This window comes from Schistocerca piceifrons, chromosome 1 (genome assembly GCF_021461385.2).
Source record: "Schistocerca piceifrons isolate TAMUIC-IGC-003096 chromosome 1, iqSchPice1.1, whole genome shotgun sequence".
In the NCBI taxonomy this organism is placed as follows: Eukaryota; Metazoa; Arthropoda; class Insecta; order Orthoptera; family Acrididae; genus Schistocerca; species Schistocerca piceifrons.
The window spans coordinates 890,371,208-890,393,287 of NC_060138.1; the positions used below are offsets into that span (position 1 = coordinate 890,371,208).

Genomic DNA, 22,080 nt, shown 5'->3' on the forward strand with positions numbered 1-22,080 from the left:
AAGAGCGGTGTCACTGGGTAGTAGATGATTGGAAATGACTGATTTGGAATGATGAATCACATTATACCCTCAGGCAATCCAATGGATGTTACTTGCCATCATGTGTAGCGCCAGCAGAAGATATGGGTTTTTGGTATGGAAATACATTTGATGGTTAGGTAGTGATCCACTTTCTGCAGTCAGGGAAAAGGTGAATACGGAAGGATATGAGCACATTGTGCAGCATCGTGTTTTGCGTACAGAAGAGAAACAGTTAAAGCATGTCAATGCACCCTGCTGTGAAGCATCATCTGTGAGGTAATGACTTGTGGACAACAACATTCCATAAATTGAAAGATCTGCCCATATTCCTGATCTGAACCCAATGGAACAACTTTGGGATAAGTTACAACATTGAATTTGCCTCACAACCCATCGTCCACCATCCCTGCCTTCACTGAACTGTCCCCAGGAGAGTTCAAGCAGTCGTAAAAGAGAAGGGTCCACACACATACAGCATATTGACGTTCACTAATAGATGTCCAGATACTTTTGGTCAGATAGTGTACACATCGGTTCAGAGCAATGGCTTCGTTTAGCGGGAGAGGGGGGGGGGGAGGTTGCTCTTGACCTTACACATTTAAGAGGGTGACTAATGGTTGTGCCCTTTGGATTGATGATAACGCACACATCGAAGTCTATGCAATTTACAAACAGATGACACACACCACTTCCCTTCTTTAGGTTAGTCACTTTTAATTTAATAACTAAACGGAGCATCTCTTAAGACCTTGTGGTAGTACAGCGTGGCAACAAAAGTCATGGGATACCTCCCAATATCGTGGCGGATTTCATTTTGCCAGGTAAAATGCAGCCACTCGACGTGGCGTGGACTCAGCAAGTCGTTGGAAGTCCCCTGCAGAAATATTGAGCTATGCTGCCTCTATAGCCATATATAATCGCGAAAGTATTGCCGATGCAGCATGTTGTGTTCGATTTTCGATTATGTCCCACAATTGTTCGATTGAATGCATATCGGGCGATCTGGGTGGCCAAATCATTCGATCGAATTGTCCACAATGTTCTTCAATCCAGTCGCGAAGAATTGTGGCCCAGTGAGATGATGCACTCACATTCATAAAAATTCCAACGTTTTTGGGAACATAAAGTCCATAATGGCTGAAAATGCTCTCCAAGTAGCCGAACGTGAACATTTCTAGTCAATGATCGGTTCAGTTGGACAAGAGGACCCAGTCCATACCATTATGGAGCCACATTAGCTTCCAGAGTGCCTTGTTGACAACGTGGGTCCATGGCTTTGTGGGTTCTGCGCCACACTCTAAGACTGCCATCAGCTCTTGCCAACTGAAAGCGGAGCTCATCTGACAGGGCAACTGTTTTCCAGCAGTCTAGATTCCAAAATATATGATCTCAAGCCAACGGAGGAGGTGCAGTCGACGTCGTGCTGTTAGCAAAGGCGTTTGTATCGGTCAAATGCTGCCACAGCCATTAACGCCAAATTTCGCCTCATTGTCCCAACGGATACGTTCGGCGTACGTCCTGCATTGACTTTTGTGGTTATTTCACACAGTGGTTCTCGTCTGTCGGCACTGACAACTCTAAGCAAACATCGCTGCTCTCGGTCGTTAAGGGAAGGCCGTCGGCCGCTGCCTTGTCCGTGGTGAGAGAAATGCCTGAATTTGGTTATTGTCGGCACACCCTTGCCACTGTGGGTCTCAGAATACTGAATTCCCTAATGATTTCCGAAATGGATTGTCCCATGCGTCTAGCTAGAAATACCATTCCGTGTTCAAAGTCTGTTAACTCCCGTCGAGCAGTCATAATCACTTCGGAAACCTTTTTACATGTATCACCTGGCTAGAAATGACAGCTCCGCCAATGCACTTTTAACCGTTGTGTACTCGATACTACCGGCGCTTGTATTGTGCGTATCGCTATAGTACGAATTCTGTCACCTCAGAGCACATTAGGTACACTACTGGCCATTAAAATTGCTACACCAAGAAGAAATACATATGATAAATGGGTATTCATTGGACAAATATATTATACTAGAACTGACATGTGATTACATTTTCACGCAATTTGGGTGCATAGATCCTCAGAAATCAGTACCCAGAACAACCACCTCTGGCAGTAAAAACGGCCTTAATACGCCTGGGCATTGAGTCAAACAGAGCTTGGATGGAGTTTACAGGTAGAACTGCCCATGCAGCTTCAACACGATACCACAGTTCATCAAGAGTAGTGACTGGCGTATTGTGTCGAGCCAGTTGCTCGGCCACCATTGACCAGACCTTTTCAATTGGTGAGAGATCTGGAGAATGTACTGTCCAGGGCAGCAGTCGAACATTTTCTGTATCCAGAAAGGCCCGTACAGAACCTGCAACATGCAGTCGTGCATTATCCTGCTGAAATGTAGGGTTTCACAGGGAACGAATGAAGGGTAGAGCCACGTGTCGCAACACATTTAAAATGTAATGTCCGCTGTTCAAAGTGCCGTCGATGCGAACAAGAGGTGACCGAGACGTGTAACCAATTGCACCCCATACCATTACGCCGGGTGACACGCCAGTATGGTGATGACGGATACACGCTTCCAATGTACGTTCACCGCGATGCCACAAAACACGGATGCGACCATGATGATGCTGTAAACAGAACTTGGATTGATCCGAAAAAGTGACGTTTTGCCATTCGTGCACCCAGGTTCGTCATTGAGTACACCATCGCAGGCCCTCCTGTCTGTGATGTAGCGTCAAGGGTAACCGCAGCCATGGTCTCCTAGCTGGTAGTCCATGCTGCTGCAAACCTCGTCGAACTGTTCGTGCAGATGGTTGTTGTCTTGCAAACGTCCCCATCTGTTGACTCAGGGATTTAGACGTGGCTGCACGATCCGTTACAGCCATGCGGATAAGATGCCTGTCATCTGGAATGCTAGTGATACGAGGCCGTTGGGATTAAGCACGGCGTTCCGTATTAGCCTCCTGAACCCACCGATTCCATATTCTGCTAACAGTCATTGGGTCTCGACCAACGCGAGCAGCAATGTCGCGATACGATAAACCGCAATCGCGATAGGCTACAATCCGACCTTTATCAAAGTCGGAAACGTGACGGTACGCGTTTCTCCTTCTTACACGAGGCATCACAACAACGTTTCACCAGGCAACGCCGGTCAACTGCTGTTTGTGTATGAGAAATCGGTTGGAAACTTTCGTCACGTCAGCACGTTGTAGGTGCCACCACTGGTGCCAACCTTGTGTGAATGCTCTGAAAAACTAATCATTTGCATATCACAGCATCTCCTTCCTGTCGGTTAAATTTCGCGTCTGTAGCACGTCATCTTCGTGGTGTAGCAATTTTAATGGCCAGTAGTTTACATTGGAAGTACAGTGAGTACGCGAACTTACCGCAAAGGATGGCAGGAGAACAGTGCAGAAGAGGCGAGGAGCCGCCGTTGAGTCAGCTGCGGCCAGCTGTCTTCAGTCAAGGAGAACTGGTGCGGCGTCCCAGTGCAAACAGCTGGCTGACGGGCTGCTGCTACTGGACGCGTCCGAAAGAGCCCGGCGCCTCGGAGCGGCGGCGTCCAGCGGCAGCGGCGGCGTCACGTTACGTCAGGACGCGGCGTGGCCGGTCATCGGAAGCGGCGCCCGCTCCGCGGCCAATGGCGACAGGTGCGCGCGGCCGCACCGGCCAATCAGCGGCGCCGCCGGCGGGCGCTCCGCGGCCGTATGCCCGCGCCGCACGCGAACTTGGCGCGCACTCTGCACCGGACACCGTCCCGGCGAGCACCTGCCGCCGCGCACCCGCCACTGCCTGCGCCAGCGAGCACGCCCCCTCCGCGCGATGCGCTGCTTATCGGACGCCGACTGTTCGCGGAGCGGCCCCCGCTGAGACGCCACCCCCGCCGAGACGCCGCCCCCGCGCCCAGTCGCGTGTCGCCCGCGCCCGGCGCGTGCCACGCACCCCGCCGCCAGCGTCTGTGCCGTGCGACTGTGACTGTGCGCGTGTGTGCCGTGCCGTTGCGTTCCGTTCCGTTGCGTGCTTGTGTTTGGAGCCTCGCCTCTGCCGTCTCCTCTCTTTCTGTGGATACGCCAGAAGGCGCGGCACGGCGACTGCATACTCCACGTGACAGGTTAGTGCTCAGCCGATACGCCCACTGCGACTCGACGCACTCTCGTTGACAGTCGTACCAAAGTCGGCGATTGCTCTTATCGCGCCATATCCGAGGGCAGGTTAAGTTCAGTCGGTATATAAGTAACTTGCTGAATGACATTAAGAGGCAATCTATGCAAATGGAGGTGGTCTTACTTTACATAGATAAGACTTGTTTTTCTGAGCCAGCGCCTACGAAGAACATGTTTGTTATATCCCTCACAAAGCGCAGCCACAGCAGCATCTGGCCCGTGTGTTAAAGTTCCTGATCATTACCAATTTAACTGGTGCTGACACTGGAATTGCCTTCTGATGGAGTAAGGTCACTTCCCCACCTAATCATCGTCAATAAACTTACCTCTCTTCTTTTCGTCCGCCACTGTAAGTGAACGCTACGATGGCGCTTCCAAAATGTCAACTGCTTTCTACAATGACATCTACGAGACAGTAACTGTCGTTTCTTTTTCCGTAATTACTGGAACCACATGTGTCATTAACATTTTGAAAGACGCCACTACCTAGATGTTATATGAGTGATAAAACCTTGGAAAAGTAAACTTTGAAATCCCTAATGTCAAAAGGCTTCCTAAATTATCCTAAAAGCTGTATTACAACATCACACCAAATTGTATGTGTCTTCTTTTCGGGCAACACTCACAATCAGTGAAGCCGAATATCTGAGTTCCACTACCAGTTGCTGTTGGGACGTTTTAGTGTGGGAATATCTATCTTTTCGTTGTATTTTTTCGATTATGTGAACTCTGCAGATGCTAAGTTATTCAGTCAGAGTACACGTAAAATACTGGACGATATTGAGCTGTAATGTAAATAGAAATCAAGTACCTGGTTAGTTATCGCATGTTCAGCCGGATGGCGTCGCCCAAAAGGCTCGATATTTCAGCAAGTACTTCTTGCCATCTTCAGGCGTTATCAGAAACGTCGGAAGATGGCAACAACTTGGCTAGCCGTAATATCGCGCCCTTTGAACGACGCCACTCAGCTGAATAACCAAGAAATATTCAAGATTTCTGTATGCTGAGAAACATTAAAATCGTACAAAAAGAGATGGTACAACTGCACAGAAATAATAAGAACTCAGTGACAAGTGAACCGATGTATTATTTGCTGGACTCATTACTCAAAGTAGGTCGTCTGCGAAATTTTTTGTACCTCCGTTCATGTGTCTGGTAACTAGTCAGTTCGTTCAGGTAGCTTCTCACAGTACGTGTCACAGAAGCAGAAATCCGACGATGAATGGCTCTGAAATGGAAAACAGCGAAGCCCCCATGGCAAAGGACCAACACATTAAAAGAACACTCTCACTAACTGTTTACACATTAAGTTCTAAAATCTAAAGCACAAAGCACTGAAGCTGAGCACCCAGTGATGGGCAATGTATTCCTCAAGGAATTTCTTGGCCCTTATGATTTTCCTAAATCGTTTAAACAAAACACCACATGGTTTCCTTAGCGGACAATGCCCATTTCCTTCCTCATCCTAGCCGTGTCCAAGCATGAGCTTCGTCTTTAATGATCTGGAACTTACGAAGATATTTCAGATTTATGGAACCTCTAAATTACATTTTGATCAGGTTTTGAGTGACACTTGATTGTGCAGCTCACACAGTAATATCGCCAACAGAAAAGACACTGTCCCGGACTACTTACACCGCGTTGTTTATCGTGGCGCCGTGTCGCAATGGCACACTGTCACCTTGCACCTAAGATAAGGGCCGGTTCTAAAAAGTACGAAATTCGTCGTTCCTACGCTACCTTAAAAATTCTCTGCTACGAAAGTAGATAATTTCGTGTAGCCACAGTAGCGACTTTCAGGAAATTTGCAACAGCAAGCTATTTCTGGTACCTTTTACTTCCCATGTCCGTAACTCTATGCCGTTGGTAGAAAAACTGTCTGAGACGTGTATTTTCAGTTAGCTACGTGTAAGATTCGTTTGCACACCACAAATAATTCGTCTTCGTCGAACATGTAAACATGAGCAGTGTTAATTGGTAGGTAATTACTTCACACATACACATCTAATAGTTTCAGAAACGGTGTTAGTGTGATGGTTTTAATAAAAAACTATTTTTTATCCCTTTTCGGGAGCAAGTGGAGCATGTAATTATTTCAATAAATTTACTTATGAAAGGTACCGTTTCCAGTCGTCAACAATATGGTAAAGAGTTACCCCTGCTTGCGGTTTTCTTGGAGTCCTTCAGCAGCAAGCAAGAGTTTATATTTAGTATTTTCCTAGGAAATCCTTTCCTCTAATTTTAATCTACCATACATGACATTTTTCCTACTGGTGTTTACAAACTCATATTCGTATCAACTACATTAATTTATTTATTTAAATGAACTGGTATTTCATTTTTCTGCAAGATCTAATGGCCGTTGACATTAAGCACGATGTGGAAAAAAATTAAGGTTGTGCAGAGCAATCGCCTATTGCGACCATGGTAAAATATTAGATATAGTTTAGCGCGTAGACGAAGACAGTGTATTTAAAGATTGCAAAACGTAAACCGAAGAGAAATAAAATGAATTATTTCCCTGCATATAAGATCACAATAGGCGGTAGTTCATCAATAATAAAGTTATAATTCAAAAGCTACTTTAAGTTTCGAAAATCACAATGTCATCTGTGATCATTGACCTATTGCCATAGTCATGTGAAGTGGTGCAGTCAAAGATTGAATGGAGCTGGAAGATGGCTGAAAATTGTCCTTAAATTCTATTTGGAAATCCTTCCCTGGACAATAAAAGTTCTAATTTATCCCTGTTTGTAGATCAGCACTGTCGATGTTACATAGCGTGATAACTTTCTAAAGATCTACTACAAGGAAGGTAACTTTTACGTTTTTCCAATATTTTCAATTACAGCAGTTTTGTCACTTCTTGGTGACATACCGTAACGTTGGAAATAACATGTAATAGAGTACTAGGCATCAGTGTGCTATAATGACGACACATCCATCTGTTTACGTGCTGATTAACGACCGGTTGACGCCGACACAACCACGGCTAGAGGTCATAAACCAAAGCGATTACAGCACACGCAGTAACGTAGACAGGCTGTGTTTCCGACGCGTTGTCGCCGAATGCGATGAGAATGGCATTAAGATTAGTAGCATGCGTGTTTTCGTGGTGACTAGTTAATATGGAACTGAAGGTATTTATTTTCATGTTGTACTACCATGAGTTGTGATACAGGATTGAAGAAGGATGCCTATTACGCGTCGTGCGCAGAATAGAGCGTTGTATATTTCTTCATTTTAAAAAATAAAACACGCACACAAACAATCACACAAGCAAATTCATGTAGAATGTTGTTTGAGATGCTGATCTTTCGGAGAGCTTTTCCGCCACACTGCACGAACGCCGCTTCTGCACAAGCCATGTTAGCACATCAGTTCTTGTTTGCTGCGAGTTATAATTAACGTCGCAACAGTGCTGTCACTTCCACAGGTGTGTGTAACTTCACGATGGCAGCCATAATCCCCTAATGCGTCACTACTTTTCGTAAATCTCGCCTCTGGTGTGGTATGAGGTAAACGGTTTTTTTCTTTTATTTTTTTCTTTCATAGAAGCTTACTGACTTTTCCCCGCTTTCATTTTCAATTGCCATTTGTATTGCACGCATGCGCTCGCGCCCGTGCGCCTGTGTGTGTGTGTGTGTGTGTGTGTGTGTGTGTGTGTGTGTGTGTGTGTATGCGTATGTGTATCACTAAAAGCACCGTATGATGATTGTATGAGAAGTGATAATACCTTCAATAGCTAGGTAAGTCGCAACGGAAGGACTACTTTCAAGAACAGTTACAAGACCGTTGAGAGAATGTGTATGTATAAACGAACCGTGTTTTTCCCCTTGAGTGTCGTTGAAAGATTCCAAAAATTAATCGCTGGTGACCGGTCTTGATTATTGACTGATGACAGTAGTTTAATTATTCACGTTACCACACCAGAAGCTGGTTTTCTGCACTCTGACGATGCCCTAACAAGTCAGAAGCCAGTATGTGTACAAATAAATAGTATTTGCAGAACATCAGTAATGTTTTTCCTTTAACGTACGTGGTTGAAGGTAGGGAAAGAAGATTCGCACCTCTGCTAGATAGCGCCAGTCGAAAATTAAGATTCGATGTCTCCGACAGTTTTTTAAACAATACGTAGGACGCTTTGTATCTAGGTGATCCTTCGAGGTCACAATTGAGATTCCAGGCCGGGCTAAACTGAGAAACGAGAGAATCCAAAAGCTGTTGAAATGCTTTTCATTAAACTAAATTTCACCGTCACCATTCTGTTGCCAGCAGGATCATGCTCAGACAGCTGTTTACGTTTAAAACATTACATTTACAGCATAAGTTATAAGGGGCGATCAAAAGTTTCTGTTCGAAGGCCATACAGTCCAGGATCGGTATGCCAATCAGGCAAAAGCACTGTGGGCATTAAGGCAATCATCCCATCGACGCACCTGGATGAAGATACCCATTTGGCAAAACACCGTGTCCTTCTGCATGAAGAAGTCCGTAACTGCCTTCTGCACATCCTCGTCCGACAGGAATCGTCGACTCTTCAAAGCATTTTTTTAAGGAACGGAAGTCAGGACTATAGGATGCTACAGTGTCTCCTATTTGCCTGTAATGGATGAGGCTGGCTGGCATCCCAGCTCGACCGGCATCCTGTGTCGAACTACGAAACTTGGCCCACCATTCCACAACTTTGGTTTTCGACAGTCTTTCTATTTCATACGCATTCCTCATTCTTCAGTAGTTGTCTACCGGTGTCTGTCCTACGCAGCCAAGAACAGACCAACAATACGTTCGTCCTATTTGGACGTATTTGGTAACGACGTAGCCGTAGTTATCGTTTCCGCATTTACAGCACACACGTCGGGAAGACACGAATACCACACCAATCCCTTGGCTACATGTCGGTGCTTGTATTTCCTTCCCGGAATCGCGCTACGTTTCATATACGCTGCAGCAACGCCCTCAAACTGAAACATTTACTCGTTTTCACTAAACTGCTTGCGACTAATGCCGTTCGCGGAAATCGTATCTCATCCGTACATGTAAATGAACCGAGTGTGAATAAATTTGAAGACATTATTCAGTAGGAAGAAAGAATTCCTTGAACACGCACACCCAGTATTTCTCCACGTTTCTGTGTTCCGTATACAAGAATACGACGGGATTTACGTATGCATCGCCTCTGTCCTTATTTACAGCGGATTCAACTCCTTCGAGAAGGAAATGAGCGCCCCCCCCCCCCGGACTTAAGCAATTTACATTTTTGTCTGTGCGGTCGGTTGAAAGTCGAAGTCTACATAGGAGTAAACACAAGAGACGAATTAATCGTTCGGACCGTGTAGAGTGCTGCCCTTACAAGAGAAGGCTAAGACGACTACAGAAGAGCTAAACGTGACGTAGCCACGACAATTCAAAAGTGCAATAAAGATGGAGGTGGAATTTATGGAACTCAACATTAATCTTAATCATGTCTTTCGTAACACCTTCGGTGAATATTTGTTTGGGCTACATTCTGACAGTTTTATCTCTGTAAGTACAAGAACGGGACACATTTTACGTGGAATGTTTTATTCCACTTAGTCTATACCAGCGCCTCCGAAAACATCTACCATTCCAGTTGAAGCTCAATGTATGTCCCAGTCCCTCCAAAATGATTCAAATGGCTCTGAGCACTATGAGACTTAACTTCTGAGGTCATCAGTCCCCTAGAACTTAGAACTACTTAAATCTAACTAACCTAAGGACATCACACACATCCTTGCTCGAGCAGGATTCGAAGCTGAGACCGTAGCGGTCGCCCGGTTCCAGACTGTAGCGCCTAGAACCGCTCGACCACTTCGGCCGGCTCCAGTCCCTCCCACCTCACTACAGCTCCCTCTGGTAGCACGTAAGTTAGTTCCTAATGTCGTGACACATGACTTACCATCGATTCCCTTCATCTAGTCAATGTAATCCATTCCCTTCATCTAGTCAGTGGACAGTTCTGAACTGAATTTATTTCCTTATTTTTCTTGTCGGTCCACTTAATTGTCTGGATCCTCCGTAACATCACGTTCGAAAAGCTTAAAATCACTTCTTTTCGATTTACGTCCGTATAATGGCTAACTCTGGACGTGCTGTCTGAGGAGTTTCTTTCTCAAGGTAAGGCCAACGCTGGATAATAATCTTTTGGTGAGCAACGATCTTTCTGCTTGTACTGTTGCTCTTTTTATATCACCCTCTCTTTGTCAATCATGAGCTACTTTTCTTCCGTATGAGCAGAGTTCCTTCATATAGCTTGCTACATGGTCCTCAATTTTGATGTTAAGTTTACCGCTGACTTTTTGATCGCCCCTTATAAATCTCGCTTTCAAATGGCTCTGAGCACTATGGGACTTAACTTCTGAGGTCATCAGTCCCAAATCTAGTTTTGAACGTTTACAACATCACATGTAAAACGTATCGGTTCCAGATCGGTAACTGTGCAATTTGGTTTAGGAAGTAGTATAACCAACAGTTGATGTTTATCCTTTTTTTTTTGTAGCAAATAACCTGTATTTTCACCCATTCAGGGTCTCACCATGACAGCTTTGAACCAACTACCATTAACAGAGAAATAAGTCTTACCTTTATGAACAAGTAGTTTCGTTCTTCCGACTTTTTGTTTACGCCCTAAGCGAGTCTGGTGGAGACGCAGGACCGGTGTGGGGCAGATAAAAGATGCCGCTCTCGGCAGCCGCGGCGGTGTCGGCCAGCAGCGCGGCCTCGGTGGGCCCTGCTCAGCACTCGGCGCCACGGGTTGCGGGCGGTCAGGGGTCAGCGCCGGCGAAACCAGCGGCGCCAGCCGAGCCGCAAGGTCGAGCGCGTTGCCCCGGCTACCGAGCCGCGCCGAACCGAGCCGGGCGCGCCGCGGGCTGCCGTGCGCGGGTCGGGAGGCGGCGTGCCCGAGGCTCACTCTCGCCCGTGGGACTTCCCACTCTGACCAGTCTTCCTCACTTGCCGCAGCTGTAAACGCTCGGCCGTAAAGCAGGGATGGAAAAAACCGACCGGTTAAAACCGATACCAGTATGTTAGTTCTGAATGGCCGGTATTTTTCAGCATTAGCAAGCAGTAAAGGAAACAAAAGAAAAATTCGGAGTAGGTATTAAAATCCATGGAGAAGAAATAAAAACTTTGAGGTTCGCCGATGACATTGTAATTCAGTCAGAGACAGCAAAGGACTTGGAAGAGCAGTTGAACGGAATGGATGGTGTCTTGAAGGGAGGTTATAAGATGAACATCAGCAAAGGCAAAACGAGGATAATGGAATGTAGTCGAATTAAGTCGGGTGATGTTGAGGGTATTAGATTAGGAAATGAGACACTTAAAGTAGTAAAGGAGTTTTGCTATCTGGGGAGCAAAATAACTGATGATGGTCGAAGTAGAGAGGATATAAAATGTAGACTGGCAATGGCAAGGAAAGCGTTTCTGAAGAAGAGAAATTTGTTAACTTCGAGTATAGATTTAAGTGTGAGGAAGTCATTTCTGAAAGTATTTGTATGGAGTGTAGTCATGTATGGAAGTGAAACATGGACGGTAAATAGTTTGGACAAGAAGAGAATAGAAGCTTTCGAAATGTGGTGCTACAGAAGAATGCTAAAGATTAGATGGGTAGATCACATAACTAATGAGGAGGTACTGAATAGGATTGGGGAAAAGAGGAGTTTGTGGCACAACTTGATGACCAGAAGAAGGGATCAGTTGGTAGGACATGTTCTGAGGCATCAAGGGTTCACCAATTTAGTATTGGAGGGCAGCGTGGAGGGTAAAAATCGTAGGAGGAGACCAGAGATGAATACACTAAGCAGATTCAGAAGGATGTAGGTTGCAGTAGGTACTGGGAGATGAAGAAGCTTGCACAGGATAGAATAGCATGGAGAGCTGCATCAAACCAGTCTCAGGACTGAAGACCACAACAACAACAACAACAGTTTGACCTCGGCTATAACAGGCGTTTCTTACACTGAAGCGCCAAAGAAACTGGTATAGGCATGCATATTCAAATACAGAGATATGCAAACAGGCAGAACACGACGCTGCGCCTTATACAATACAACAAGTGATTGCGCAGTTTTTAGATCGGTTACTGTTGCTACAATGGCAGGTTGTCAAGATTTAACTGAGTTTGAGCGTGTTGTTACAATTTGTGCACGAGCGATGGGACACAGCCTCTCCGACGTAGCGATGACGTGGGGATTTTCCCGTACGACTATTTCACGAGTGTACTGTGAATATCAGAAATCCGGTAAAACATCAAAACTCCGACATCGCTGAGGCCGTAAAAATATCCTGCAAGAAGGAAACCAACGACGATTGACAAGAATCGTTCAGCGTGATAGAAGTGAAACCCTTTCGCAAACTGCTGCAGGTTTCAATGCTGGGCCATCAACATATGTCAGCGTGCTGACCGTTCAAAGAAACATCATCGATATGGGCTTTCGGAGCCGAAGGCCCACTCGTGTACCCTTGATGACTGCACTACACAAAGTTTTACGTTTCGCCTGGCCCCGTCAACACAGACAGTGGACTGTTGATGACTGGAAACATGTTGCCTGGTCGGACGAGTCTCGTTTCAAATTGTAGCGAGCGGATGGACGTGTACGGGTATGTAGAGAACCTCATGAATCCGTGGACCCCGCATGTTCAAATGGTTCAAATGGCTCTGAGCACTATGGGGCTCAACATCTGTGGTCATCAGTCTCCTAGAACTTAGAACTAATTAAACCTAACTAACCTAAGGACATCACACACATCCATGCCCGAGGCAGGATTCGAACCTGCGACCGTAGCAGTCGCGCGGTTCCGGACTGAGCGCCTAGAACCGCGAGACCACCGCGGCCGGCGACCCCGCATGTCAGCAGGGGACTGTTCAAGCTGGTCGATGCCCTGAAATGGTTTGGGGCGTGTGCAGCTGGATTTATATGGGACCCCTGATACGTCTAGATACGATTCTGACGAGTGACACGTACTTAAACATCCTGTCTGATCACCTGCATCCATTCATGTCCATTGTGCATTCCGACGGACTTGGGCAATTACAGCAGGACAATGCGACACCCCACACGACTAGAATTACTACACACTCTAATGAGTTTAAACTCTTCCGCTGGCCACCAAAGTCCCCAGCTGTGAACATTATTGAGCATGTCTGGCATGCCTTGCAACGTGCTGTTCAGAAGAGATCTCCACCCCATCGTTCTCTTACAGATTTATAGACAGCCCTGCAGGATACGTGGTGTCAATTCCCTCCAGCACTACTTCAGACATTCGTCGAGTCTATGCCAGGTCGTGTTGCGTCACTTCTGCGTGTTCGCGGGGGCCCTACCCGATATTAGATTTGTGTCACAGTTTCTTTGGCTCTTCAGTGTATTTCTTAATAATAACAGAGTAAAAAACCCAAATATCATTAGATATAGTAGATGTGCTAAAATTTAGTTTTTAAATAAACCTATTTTTTGAAAAAACGAGTAATTTTTCTGTAAAATTTCCATTTCTTCGAAATATTGCTTTATAATACAAAACGAGTAGCCCTTGAAAACGGACAAATTAAAACGAAAAACAGGTTTCTGCAACCTCAATTTTCACCCTATTGCACCGACTATTCGTAATGCCCAAATAGTGGTATGATCCCCGACTACAAAATTGTTTTTCAGCAAAATTTCAAAAAACTGGAATCAGTTAGAAAACACGGGTGACTTTTTTGTAGTATTTAGCCACTTATCACTTTTAGAGAAAAGCAGCGAACGGTGGACTACGTTTATTATAGGATTAAAAAAAAAGAAAATCGGTTATTTTAGAAAAAGGTTATTTTGAGCGTTTTTAGTAGTTAGCTTAAACTGGCGTTGTAAAAAACCGATATAACAGAAAACCGATTGTTTCAGCGATAACCGCCATCCCTATGTAAACTTGATGCATAGTCAGTAATTCAAACTTCCCGGCTAAGAGGCCGTGGTCCAATAGTAGAAATACTTCTCCCTGACGTTTCGTTGCCAGCTGCGGGCAACGAAACGTCAGGGAGAAGTATTTCTACTATTCGACCACGGCCTCTTAGCCCGGAAGTTTTAATTACTGAAGACGCCGGCCGTGAAAGCCTACACGCTATGATTGATGGATAGTGTTCGTGAGTCCTGTGTGGCCATGCTCATTTAACTTACATTCTCTGCCTTGACCGTAAAAATCACCATAGCTTTACGTCCTGATGTTACTGGACACTTTTCTTTTTTTATCGCGCAGTCAACTTCGTCCTCTGGAGCTGCCAAAAATGTTTCCTTGGTAGCAAAATTGAAATGGGGCTCACGTGGGAACATTTCAGGAAACATCAACGTGGAAACAAATTGCAACAGGCAACGCTAGTTTAGACACAATCAATTATTAACGAAAAGATCACTCCAGTTGCTCTGTATAACTTTATTTACTCTGCTACAGGTTTCAACTTTGTTGTTAAGCCGTTCTCAGGTATATTTGAAACTTCCATACGAATGATAGACATATACATGTATATGAATAAATATGGAAAAAATGAGGCGTGCATAAGTTTATCTACAGACGGAGCATAAAATGTACAGTGGAGAAGTAACGTCCAAAAAATGTAAGTCCAAGTTTGGAAGATTTAATAAGATATTTGTCCAATGGCGTCGTGAGAATATGGTCGTATTGATAGTGTTGGCACTGTATAATACATTGCATTGTAACTATTCTTTTGGTTTCTGGAGATTACGTCCTGACATATAAAATTTCCATGTTGGATACGTAAGGGTTTAAAAATAGTTTTTAAGTAAGAGTTTTACATAGTTGCATTTTGTATGAATAAGACATCAAAAGAAATTTTAGTAACAGTGCTACATAGTTCCATGTTACATTAGTAAGACGTCAAAAACATTTTTAATAAAAGTGCTACGTAGGTGAGTGTTCTTTAAGTAAAGGATTAAAAATTGTTTTATAACACAAGTGGTACATTGTTCTTTTTGTATAAGTAACAGTTTAAAAACAGTTTTTTTATTAAAAGTGCTACATAGTTGCAACTGTGTAGCATTTCTATAAATAAAAATGTTTTTAACCTCTTTCTTATACAATATGCCAACTGGAATACGTCAAAAAACAAATCTTCATAAAGCCAAAGAATAATTACAATGTAGTGAATTATAGTCTTGACACGACCATATTCTCACGACATCATTAGGCAAGCAAGAGTTTAGATGTATTAGACTTGTACTTACATCTTTAGGACATGATTTCTCCGCTGTAAGTTTTATAGTCTGTAGATGAATATATCTGAGCCTTGTTTTTTCACCTTCAATCATACAAATGTATACATCTATCATATGTATTGCAGTTTCAGATCCGCTTCGGATTTGCTTAACAAAAAATGGTGAAACCGGTAGGGGACTAGGTAAAGTTCTACAGAGCAACTGACTTGGATTTATAACTAATTAAACAAATAATTGCGGAGCACATGGAAAAACTTCCAAAAGAATATTTTCCGTAACTAACGTCGAGTTTAGGTGAAAATTACTTGGGCAGATTTCTACATTATTAGCCAAAAGTAAATCAGCTTTCCCTGAAAACAGTCTGGAAATTAAATCAGTCAGCGGGTTACGGTGGTACAAAAACCTTGATACAGGCCCCCAGGTACTTGCACAGTCATATCTGGGAGGCGATTAAGTCGGACGGAAACCTTATCAACAGAGCTTCCGTTTACGGTCTGAGCAAGGTAACGGGTCCTGCCTTAAAATCAATAGCCGGCCGTTGTGGCCGAGAGGTTCTAGGCGCTTCATTTTGGAGCTGTGCGACCGCTACGGTCGCAGGTTCGAATCCTGCCTCGGGCATGGATGTGTGTGATGTCCTTAGGTTAGTTAGGTTTAAGTAGTTCTAAGTTCTAGAGGACTGATGACCTCAGATGTTAAGTCCCATAGTGCTCAGAGCCATTTGAACCATATTTTTTTAAATCAATAAATGAGCGCCGGGAAGCTTACTTTAGGCCACAATAAGGCTAAATCAGCCAGTGACACCCCGCCTGGGTGCCAGTCACACCGGTGGAAGCGGCTGCTTACGGAAGACTCCGGACGAGTGAAGATCACTTGGAATCGGACGGCGTGCAGAAAAACCAATCCAGAATCACTAAAAGGCGAAGGACGGCGGCAGTTGGCCTCTCATCGGCTTTTGCAAAAGGAAAAACAGTGCCCTTTGTGCTTGGATACTTGAGTATGTCAGGGTCGGGGGGTGGGGGGGGGGGGGGGGGGGGAACCTGCAGATGACAACGAGTTGCGGCATCGACACAAAGGCAGCATAACAATCTGGTAATTAAGGGCTAGAACATTACACATTATAAACACCGGGACAAAATGACACAAGTGTACAAGCGATAGTTTGGTTTACAAAAACTTCTACACTGGTCGCGATATCTATACCTTCTACTTCCTTTAGGAAAAGTATTCTTTGCTTACTGCGGTACAGGTACCAGTTTTCTGCAAGTTTGCCATTCTGAACAATGAAACAGAACGATACATGACTAATACCTGTGTTCACATTTGCTATGTTTAAGCTGACATTATGCCCAAAGAGGGAGGAAGCAACGAAGATCTCACATCAACTTTTTAATTCAGATAATCTTTATGGCCTCTCTGAACTGAAATTAAGTGAAACTTTACATGTGTGCATGCCCGGTGTTCCGCAATTTGAAATAAGTGCCGCACGATTATTAGATTTCATTCGGTAAGTTCTCTACTACGGCAGTCGAAATCACTGCATTTCAGTCAGTGAGTCAGCCGTCATATTCCGCAATGCTCATGACGCCGATATTAGTGTGTTCAACATGAATTTGTCGCAAAACTTTTACAACACTTACGAGATGCTGACAAGTCGAAACACACGTGCGAGCAAGAAGTTAATCGTTTGTTGAAGGAAGCTAAGCTGAGGTCCTCCGACATAAATCAAGACATTGAAAAGCTTGGTAAACATACGAGTCAAAGGATGGAACAAACAATGTTGTCTTCCATCTGCGAAATAAATAAAGGTTCAGTGACAGTTAATGTATACAGTATCCAATATAAGGAGAATTTTTACGGATTCGTCAAAACGGTTAATATTATTTTCGAGCAGTCTTTTTGTCCGTCTGTCTTTGTGTGTCCGAATACTGCTCTGGGTTGACACGTTTTTAATCATGCGTTTGAAACACTGTTAAACCCATGCTTTATAAATGAAATACGGTTTTATTATCGTTGATCTGTATTAAAAACAAATGAAAAAATTCATGTTCTCCCGACAATGATGTAAAAACAACGTAGTCGGAGGTGGAGGTCTCTCACAAAATGTCACCAAGGAGACAGGGGGTCCAAATTTGTAAGAAAACGCCTCAGGTAATTAACGGATGTCCCCGAACGGAAAAAGAACATCGTCAGCTTGCGCGTCGCTGCCGGTAACACACTGTAACATTTGATATTTTACTGTAGACCTAGTTCGTTTCATTTACTTGCAGGTAAGTTCCACGTCTGTTCGTGAGACTTGTAAACCACAAAGTGGAAAACTTAAATGTTCGCGAAAATGACAGTCGCATGCGACTGATAAGCGCTATCTGTGGCGTTCCCCCAAGGTCAGCTGCCGAGTTTACTGATAAGTAGGAATGTCTGAACAATTGTCTCAGCAGACAACCACGTGCTGTGCTGTACAGTTTGCCGCCGCCGCGAGCGCTTCGCTGTTATAGTTGGCGAACTGCGCTCAAGAGTCCTGTGCGCACGCCCTTATTGAATTTACGTTCTCCGCCTTGTCCCCAAAAATCACCGTGGGTCTACAATCTGAAGAAAAAGTGGATGCTTCAATCAATATCGAAGAAGTGTTTCGCTTAGTATAATCTCGCTGCGAAGGGATGTTAGAAAGAAAGCACAAAATTATTGGTACTCCATGTCTCCTGAACCTATAAGGGTGATGATAATTCGTTCGAAGTAGTCCTTTGGTTTGTCAAACTGTGTGAGCCTCTTCTCACGCTGTTTTCTTCTGTGTATGTGAGCGTTAAGCTGGTCTTTCGTTAAGCAACGTAACTCTTATCTTTTAAGTTTCAACTTCTCTACCAGCAGTACACCTAACGAGTCATTCACGAAGCGACTCAAAGGTGTCGACTGATAAACTGTAGCAAATCTGTGAGGGCCGGTCGTGAGTCGTGCTTGGGTAACTGAGTCGATAGAACACTTGCCTGCGATAGGAAAGATCCCATGTTGGAATTCCCGTACGGCTTATAGTTTTAATCTGCCAGGATGTTTCATATCAGCACTCTCTCCACTGCAGAGTGAAAATCCGTTCGGAATACTTAAGAGTAGTTTTAGACGCTAAGTCAACGTAAGCATTCTATACTGTCCTTCAAATTTCACATTATTGACGACGTTCAACACCACTAGGAATAGTCCTATTGGAGGTTTCCTAAAGCGTACACCGAAAGAGTACAGACTGGTCTTCTGTCAACCGCACAGACACGGCGTGGTCGTGGAGAAGTTCTGAACTTCTCATTCGTAGGTTCCAATCCTCTTCCAGCAGTTTTCGTTTAAGATTCCCTGTATCGTTTCAAGTGAATGTCGATGTGACTTCCCCCGACTTTTGAATAGGTATATGGGAAAACAACAGTTTAAATCGTCCTAATTGCTTATACAAATGGTTCAAATGGCTCTGAGCACTATGGGACTTAACGTCTATGGTCATCAGTCCCCTAGAACTTAGAACTACTTAAACCTAACTAACCTAAGGACATCACACAACACCCAGTCATCACGAGGCAGAGAAAATCCCTGACCCCGCCGGGAATCGAACCCGGGCGAGAACGCTACCGCACGACCACGAGCTGTGGACAATTGCTTATACAAGGCATTCTGTTCCTAGATAATTCATGCGCGTAGTACTCTTAACTATTTCACACCTTGGAAAGGAAAAAGGTCAAGTAGTGTATCATTCAATTTACATTGCTTTTCGAGCAGTTTTGCTAGTGCTGGTAGAGATTCAATAGTCTATCATTTGAAGACAAATTCCTACTGAAACACTCCAAATGTTCCTTAAGAAGAAATAATACAGAGGGAGGTATTTAGGAAAAGACTTGTTTAAAGTACTGCCAACTCTAAGTAATTCCTCCTGCCGAAGGTTCGAGTCCTCCCTCGGGCATGGGTGTGTGTGTGTTGTTCTTAGCATAAGTTAGTGTAAGTTAGTTTAAGTAGTGCGTAAGTCTAGGGACCGATGACCTCAGCAGATTGGTCCCTTAGGAATTAGCGCACATTAGAACATTCGAAGTAATTGGAGATGCAACGCTAGTTCGTATTAAGGCGCGCACACACTAGGCCAACCAAGCCCAACGAACGACATTCAGCCAGTTCGTTAGCCGATATTTTCTTAGTGTTTACGGATAGCAAATCGGAGCCAACGAAGAGATTAGCCTTGATTGCCGTTCGGTCTGCTGGCAGCAACACCAAAACGTTGACGGTTGGTTGGCTTTTGGCCGCCTCTCCTAGTGTGGAGGCCGGGTTGGATGTTCTTTGGTCTGGCAGCGATTTTTTGTGTCTCTAGAACTGGTGTGTATTTACCTTTTTAAGGACAGCCACACGTCCCACTTAGTCTGTTTTGTTGACCGGTTTCGCTCTGTAGTTTATCAAGGCAATTATCAGAAACTCTGGTATTTGCAGTTTAACGTAGTTGACTATTAAATTAAAGAGCGAAACCAGTCAATAAAACATACTGAGTGTGACTTGTTGTTGTCCTGTTTCCCCTGTGGGCAATGCACGCTCTCGCTAATTATTTGTATTTACTATGCTCAATAATATTCTAGTATAGAGTGGAATATGGAAAGATCATTAAAGCTGATAGAGTTTTATCATGAACGGGTATGTTTATGGGCCCCTACGATTCAGCCTTTAGGTAGACATTAATTTTATCTTGCCACAGTGCTCCCTGCTTTTTAAAAGAGAGCTCATCCACCTTCGACTTTTCTTATTTTTTCTGATGATCTTCTTGTAGTAAAATAAATGCTGCACGTGCAAGAACTGCTAAGCCCTCTTCTTTGCTCATAATATCGGCCGGTGAAATCGTTATTAAAACAGTAAAGAAACTGGAGCAACGTCAGCAAGTTATCAGAGACAGTTGCGATTCCACATGGCTGAATCTCTTGGTCCCAAGGCCCTCGTTTGATGTGGATGATTTGCCGAACGCCAATGCGTTGGCGACCAACGTTCGCCTGAATAAAGTCTCTGTCGTTCGTTGGCCTTCATTGGCCTAGTGTGTACGCGCCTTTAGACCAAACTGGAACAAGGCACCGCCCACTTCCTTTCTGAAAGAAGTTTGTAAAGTAACTTTTTTGCTCATTCATTTTTGTAGAGGTGTACGTCTAAGGAAACTAACATGTTTACTTTGGAGATTGTATTACCCTTCAGCCGCCTGAGGTCAACAGTGGACGACCCTCCATCCAATCCCCGCCGCGTACGGAATGAACTTACGGTACAGCCCGCGGTTTCCGTGGGCTTGTGCACGAGCTGCTGACTCGTAGAACAAAGAAACCACGTATCTTAAATAAACACATGGAATTTCCCATTAAATGGACACATTCGCTTCGCATTACGCAACCCGCCGCACCGACGGCTGTAATTTGCGCCTGGCCCCACAGTATAGTGACTCAGCAGGCAGGAGTCCGTTGCTAGGCAACCGGCGACGCGGTGTGACCGGGGCCGACCTCGGCGCGGAACCTGTCCCACGCGCGGCCAGGTGGCGAGCCCGGCTAGTGATCAATTCTCGTCACACCATCTGCCGCCCCCCCGGCCGGCCAACAGCTTGTGATCGAAGAGTCGTACGGTACGCCAACCACACGTGGAGCCGAGGCGAGAAAATCACTCCTAACGGTATGTGTTACTAATCAGCTAGTTTGTATGCACCTGGCGGTACACTTGGTGAATCACATAAAACGCAAAATAACCAGTTATTATACAAAACTGTTATACTCTTTCCCAAGACGTACACCATCCGAGCAGAGACTGTTCTCCACTCTGCTACTCGGACACACAGCGTGGTTGTGGAGTGGTTTGCAACTTGTAGGTGTCCATCCCCGTGGGAGCAGTTTTCGTGTAAGTTTCCCTAAGTCGTTTCAAGCGAATGTCGGAGGAGTGTTTCTTTCAACGCGGAAGCGATCAAATGGTTCAAATGGCTCTGATCACTATGGGACTTAACTGCTGTGATCATCAGTCCCCTAGAACTTAGAACTACTTAAATCTAACTAACCTAAGAACATCACACACATCCATGCCTGAGGCAGGATTCGAACCTGCGACCGTAGCGGTCACGCGGTTCCAGACTGTAGCGCCTAGAACCGCACGGCCACTCCGGCCGGTGGAAGCGATCAATGCCTCCCTCCATCTTTGTCTAATGCTTTCCCAAGATGTACACCAACCGAGCAGAAACTGTTCTCTACTCAGCTACTCGTATACACAGCGTGGTTGTGGAGTGATTTGGAGCTTGTAGGTGTCGATCCCCGTAGGAGCAGTTTTCACGTAAGTTTCCGTAAGTCGTTTCAAGCGAATGTCGGAGTGGTTCTTTCAACACGGAAGCGATCGATGCCTCCCTCCATCCTTGTCTAATGCGAACTATCGTGCTGTCTCCAATAACCTCGATATCGACAATATTTTGAACAAGTGCTTTACTTCCTACATAGATATCGACAATATTTCAAACATTGCAATAATAGTATTGAACCAAGATGCTGCTATGATTGAAGTTATTTTATTGCTGTTGAGTATACAGTTGCAAGAGGCATATTTCAGCTCTCTGGCCATCTTCAGGCTATCTGCAGGCAAACACGCTTTGTTAACAGTTGCAAAATTATAACTAATAACCATTTTGTTCGATTGCGTGATCATACTTA

General features: G+C 44.7%; 1 protein-coding gene across 1 annotated transcript in view; it reads left to right on the top strand.

Moving 5' to 3' along the window:
• Positions 1–4,008: 4,008 nt before the first annotated feature.
• LOC124716905 overlaps positions 4,009–22,080 on the top strand; it is an 811,449-nt gene continuing 793,377 nt past the window's right edge. The window contains exon 1 of the mRNA XM_047243468.1: positions 4,009–4,138. The gene's annotated coding sequence lies outside the window, so the exon portion shown is untranslated. The remainder of the gene's footprint in view (positions 4,139–22,080) is intronic.